Consider the following 5973-nt stretch of genomic DNA (forward strand, 5'->3'; position numbering starts at 1 on the left):
GCAATGAGAGACAACATTGACAGGGGGCCGGGGGGTTGGGGGCCCAGCGAGATTTGGCCAGGATTGTAGTTAGTTTCTTTCTTTTGTAAATTTGTTTTTTTACTTTATGTTTCTGTTGTTTGCACAGCTTTTAATGCATCTTTTTCTACGAGCCAATTGTTCAGAAGTTGAGCAAAATGTGGCCAGCGATGCATATGTATTCAGGAAACTCCTTGATCTGATAAAGCCCAGATCTACGAGTAGCAGCAAATTCATACCAGGACTAAATGTTAGTTTCTAGTCTTTACATGTGTCTTTTCTTGATCTGTTTCAATCACGGTTTTGTTTTAGTTGAAAATTGACGTCGAATATTTTACTGGATACAAATTATTTAATTATTCTTCAAATAATCCACAAAGGCAATGAAAGGTTACCTGAGTCGGTGCATTAAAATAATTTTACAAGTTGAACAAAGAAATTAGGTTGGTGCAGGGTTTGAACCTGCGACCTTAGACTTGACTGGCTGTTCCGGTGCTCTACTAAGTGAGCAATATCCAGCCCTATGTGTTGACATTTTCCCATTTTGTAAACATGGTAAATGTCTCTGTTCAAGGGGTATCAGGCTAGTCAGAAGCCATTCAAATTTAAAATTAAGAATACTATTTATTAAATATTTGGATGTTTCCCAATTATTGTAACAGGATGAGTTGTGCATACTAAGTGATAGGCACATGGAGGACCGACGGTATGAAAAGCGTGACAATCAAGGATGGTGTTGTTGCGGTCTGTGCAATGCAGGGTCCTACGCCAAGAAACTTTGTGAATGTGGTGGACCAAACGGAAACCCAACAGAATTCACAGAGTAAGACAAAAAGGGGTCCAATTTTTCCTCAGAGCATCGACACTGGACTTTCAAGACTTAGAAATTGTTCATTACTCAAGTCTGTAGCTTGTCTCTTTTCAAATTATATGGAAACAAGTGTGTCTAAGTGGAGTCTAAACTTTGTCAAAACTTGTAGAAGTTGTAGTATATCTAGATGAATCGGGGCACGTGATCACTAGTTGTACCCTCATGAGGCCCCCTTCAATGGAGAAACCACTGTGCATGCTATTGTACAAAGGAACATATATGCCTGATGATCTTAATACTAGCTAGTAGCTAGCACTATCCTTTTGCCATTAAAGGGGGCCTTCATGAAGAATTGAAGTGTGCCAGGGTTTCACTGCATCTTTAAGATTTGGTTTAAGAATGAGCACAGAGATTAGAACGTATAAATAAATTTTGTCAATAATTGTCTTGCTTTGTTTTTTTTTAGCTGTGTGGTTGTTAAACAGGGGATTGAGTACATGGATAAGGCAAATAGATGCTCCCAGCCATATCTGTGTTCTTCCAGTTGTGGTAACCATCAGTGAAAGGTACCCAAAAAAAACTATTTATATGAGGCGCCATTTCTTAATGAGTTCATGTCTTCTAAATCTCTGTGATATTCATGGCCATTTTGCAGGTAAAGGTCTTTTTTTATACCTAACTGAGCAGAGCTGGTCTGACTACAAAGGTCTCAGCAAGCAAGCTGCGTAACTGTATAATGTATAATCCATAAAATCTTAGCTGCAGCTACAATTTCTGTGCTCAATAAATTTGGCAAAGTCTTTCGACAAATTTAACCCCAGCTATTTGTCTTTCCTGACCAAGGTGGCTGACTGTACAGCGAGAGTGGACATAAAATGCGAATGTGTAGATGGCTGGTACAATCCATATCCATCGGAGGGCAGAACTGGTCCGAGAGAATGTCGACCAATGCCACGCTGCCCTGGTCAAGGCCTAGAACGGCGAGGCGGCGGTAAGAATGCTTAAGACAGTTGTAGTTTCTTCCATGTCTGTTGCCTCTTGTTGCCCTGGTTCAAATCTTTTATTATTTACTTGTGACTGGACTTGTGATCGCATTACGATGTGTGTTGAATATAAGAACAAGTAAAATTCTCTGAAGAAATATTCGAAGTTGTAAGGCTCTATAACCTTCTCAGCATATTCCGGTCTTTGCTTTTGTTTTACATTTTCATTCACAGGTGAAACTGGAGAAATTGTCTACACCTGCCAACAATGCAGGGAAGGCCCTTTTTAACTATTCAACAACAGCACAGCAACCTGCCAACCCCACAGAGTTTGCCTAGTCAAAGCAGGGTCTGCAGTCGCTGATAGCGTCTGCGTCAGTGATGAACTACTGACTAACATGTCGTCAAATGCCACTGGGGAGCCCCACTCTCCAGAATCTACAGAAATGGGTAAGGTTACTACTTGCTGGGTATAATAGACAAACCCGGACACATGATCACTGTGTCCAGTGGCATTGTGCAAGCTATCGTACAAATCAACTGTTCCATGACTATGTTCCATGCTATCGTACAAATCAACTGTTCCATGACGGACTGACGATAGCTAGCACAATGCTTTGGTCATTGAAGGGGCCTCCATAATAGAAGTGACAGCATGCCAGAACTGGTCCAAAGGGTGACTGTGAAGTCATAGTCATAGTTTAGTCAATCACATGTCAATCGCATGCCAATCACATGTCATTCACATGTCAGTCACAAGTCGATCACGCATCAATCACAATTAGTCAATCACATGTCAATCACAAGTCAATTACTTAAGTCAATCACATGTCACTCGCAAGTCAATCACATGTCACTCGCAAGTCAATCACATGTCACTCACAACTCAATTGCAAGTCACTTCAAAAGTCAGGGGACAAACAGTGAGCATAAAGGAATGTCTTTGTCACACCACTTTTTTTGACATGAAACTCGATGACTTGTGATTGACTATTAATAACTTGTGATAAGTTGTGATGCCTTATGGAAAATGTAATTAGACAAGAACAGACTGTATGATAATCCCTTTTTTCTGTTGTGTTCCCTGGTGCACGCAGACACAACCACGGAAGTGACACAAACAGAACAGTCACAGAAAGAGACCAAAGGGTTGCCAACTGCGCCCCTGACACTGGGAGCACACAGGATACTCCACTAAGCACTGATGAGCGCAAACTTGAATCAGGTAAATAAAGTTTAAGAAATCAGTACATACGTCCCAGCATTTAACAGTCATGAGAAGTATAAGACATTAGCAAAAAGTTTTTTGAGGCCATCCTTCGAAAACAAAAGCTTCAAAAGTCTTTCTGTTGGAATGCACTGAAAGGACACCAAGAACTTATTTGAAAGCCAGACGTCATATATGTGATCAGTCTTTTTCCAGATGTGACAATAGACATGTCATGCAAGTTTAGATTCCTGATAACATCTTCCCTCCCACTCGGTACCGTATACGGGAATTTCGAATCCGACATTGTACATGCATGCTTGTTTGAAATATGCATATTTCCTGTGTAACTACTGTACATCTGATCAGTTGTTGTTTTTGTGGCAGATACTGGAATGTGTCCAGCAATGTACGTCACTGTTGGGGCATGTGCATTGAGTGTGGGTCTTCTCATCACCCTTGTTGTCTACTGTGTCTATGTCAACAAGTATAAAGGCCAGACATACAGTTGTGCTCCGGTCTACTATGATCCTAATGCACAGCAAGTTTTTTAACATTGATGGAAAAAATGGTATTCACCTTAAAACCCGGTTTATACTTCATGCGAAAGCGAATGCGAAGCGAATTTGACGTCATGAAACATTCGCTGCGAAATTCGCCCGAGTTGAACTATGTTCAACTTTTACGAATTCGCAGCTCGAATACTTGCGATGACGTCACAAATTCGCGTTCGCTTTCGCGCCGAGTATGAACCGGGCTTTAGTCATTCCATTCATATACAGTATATTCTCTTCATTCCATCCATATCTGCCTTTGGCTCCCCCCCCCAAAAAAATCTCCGGTTTCTGGTATGCGCGCGCGTCGCCGTAGCCATGCGCGTCGGCAAAATGAAAAGGTTTTTTTTTTTCAATGAAAGATGATGTCTCAAAACCGCCAAACTCAGCTCCATACCAGAAACCGGAGACTTTTTTTTTGGCCTTGGGGCTAATCTCAATCTCTATCTGGGACAAGTTCTGGACGAGTTGCAGGTAGAATCATTCACTTTGTCCGGAAGAAGCTCTGCATTAATCCCGGACATGTTCCGGGGAAATTTTCATAAGCTATTGCTTGACTTTGCAAGTCAGCGTTCAGAATCCTGCGACTTATACCCACTAACTTGTCTAGAACTTGTCCCGGATGTAAACTGAGACAGGCCCTTTATTTCCATCGCCTTCTTAATCAGGGAGTAAGTCAGGGACGAGATTTATCAGGTTTTTTCCCCCAGAATTCAGTATTTTTTATATCCCTTCTGAAATGTGGAATTTCTGAGATTTTACCATAAAGAGATCATTAAATATAAAAGTTTATGTAGAACAAATGACAGCCCCCAAACCCTCTGTGGATTATTTCATGGATTGTTCATTTCCTCCTAATCTCATCCCAAGATAAGTTGGATGTAGATTCGAATCTATTTCGTGACGCTTGGCTTTAGAATCGGGAATATAAAAAATTATTCCAAGTACTAGTTTTGGAGTTCGGGCCAAAATAAAATAATTTTGGTTAAAAAAAGAATACATAAATAATTGTATCAGCATTCCACTTCTTATAGGATTCAGTACATTGTATAAGGGGCTTGAACTATTGTACAGAACAGAGTCTGATCAGAATTTGTATTTACATTTTATTTCAGTTTTTATTAAGTGCAAGGCAGCAGTATCAATAAAATCAAGGGACAATTTGCCCCACGAATTATAAACTATCACAATTTTAAAAGAAAATAGCTGTATCTTTTTGTTAATGTATACAAACCGTTGGTACCTGTAGTTTCATAAACATTTTTTAATAAATTTTAAAAAAGAGTAGTTTATATATTCTTGTATTTTGAATACACATTTTCTTTGATATATCGTCACCGTTTTCACGAAGAGCCACGTATGTCAAAAATTACAATTTTTTTGATTTGATATTTTTCAAAATTTCGCATTAAAACAATGTACTTAACCATTTTGACATGTTTCTGTAAGCAAAACATCATTATTTTCTAAGTTACATTAATGTTACAAGGGGCAGATATCTCGATAAATGAATTTTGCGTTTTCACGAAGAGCCACATACATTTTGGCCCTTTGAACGCGTACAAAACCCATTGCACGGAAATGCGTAAAAGTAGGTCAAATGAGATTTGCGTTTTCACGAAGAGCCACATATCTTTGTTACATTTTCAGCTGCGCGCGTACTCACGCTCGCCTATGGAAATATACGTTGAACAGAAAGGGCCAATATCTCGGAAACCTGAATTTGCGTTTTCACGAAGAGCCACATATCTTTACTAAGTTACTAATTAACTGCTGTATTAAGTCTTATTACCGGGTTCATGTAAAACTTCAGCTCTCGTAGAATCGTGTGATGGTTTCCTTGCTGCAAAAAGTTGTTGCAAAGTAGTATTTCTTGAAGTTTTAAAATATGAGAAACTTCTTTTGCGATTATCTCGAAAACACTTTTCTTCAAAATCAACATAATATATAAAGTATGTGGCTGTTCGTGAAAACGGTGACGATATCTACCGTAGTACTACCATGTATCTTTCAGTGCATTTTTCAAGGCACTTACAATGTTTTTCAATAAATAAAATTTACTTATTGCATACTCTGTATCTGAAATGTATTTTTGCCTTAAATTGCTTGAATAAAAAAGTGCCTCGTACCACATTATCACTAGAAAATATAATGGCATTAAACAAATTTTGAAATACATTTCAAGTATTGTTCTGTAAAATTACCAGTACTGTCAGCATTCAAGTGTTCCAAAATCATGCTAGCCATTTCAGAATTATTTTATTTTCTGCTTGAAATACAAGACAGGGAAATCAACTTACTGCAATTTTCTGAATATAAGCCGCGGCTTATACATTGATTTTGCCCATGAAAATGTTTAGTACAGCTTATACACAGGGCGGCTTATACACTGAGCCTTGA

General features: G+C 38.9%; 1 pseudogene; it reads left to right on the forward strand.

The window, feature by feature from the left end:
- The first annotated feature begins 106 nt into the window (after positions 1–106).
- On the forward strand, positions 107–3635 carry LOC119744313 (annotated as a pseudogene).
- The last annotated feature ends 2338 nt before the right edge of the window (positions 3636–5973 follow it).

This window comes from Patiria miniata, unplaced genomic scaffold (genome assembly GCF_015706575.1).
Source record: "Patiria miniata isolate m_02_andy unplaced genomic scaffold, ASM1570657v1 HiC_scaffold_7, whole genome shotgun sequence".
NCBI classification, from domain to species: Eukaryota; Metazoa; Echinodermata; class Asteroidea; order Valvatida; family Asterinidae; genus Patiria; species Patiria miniata.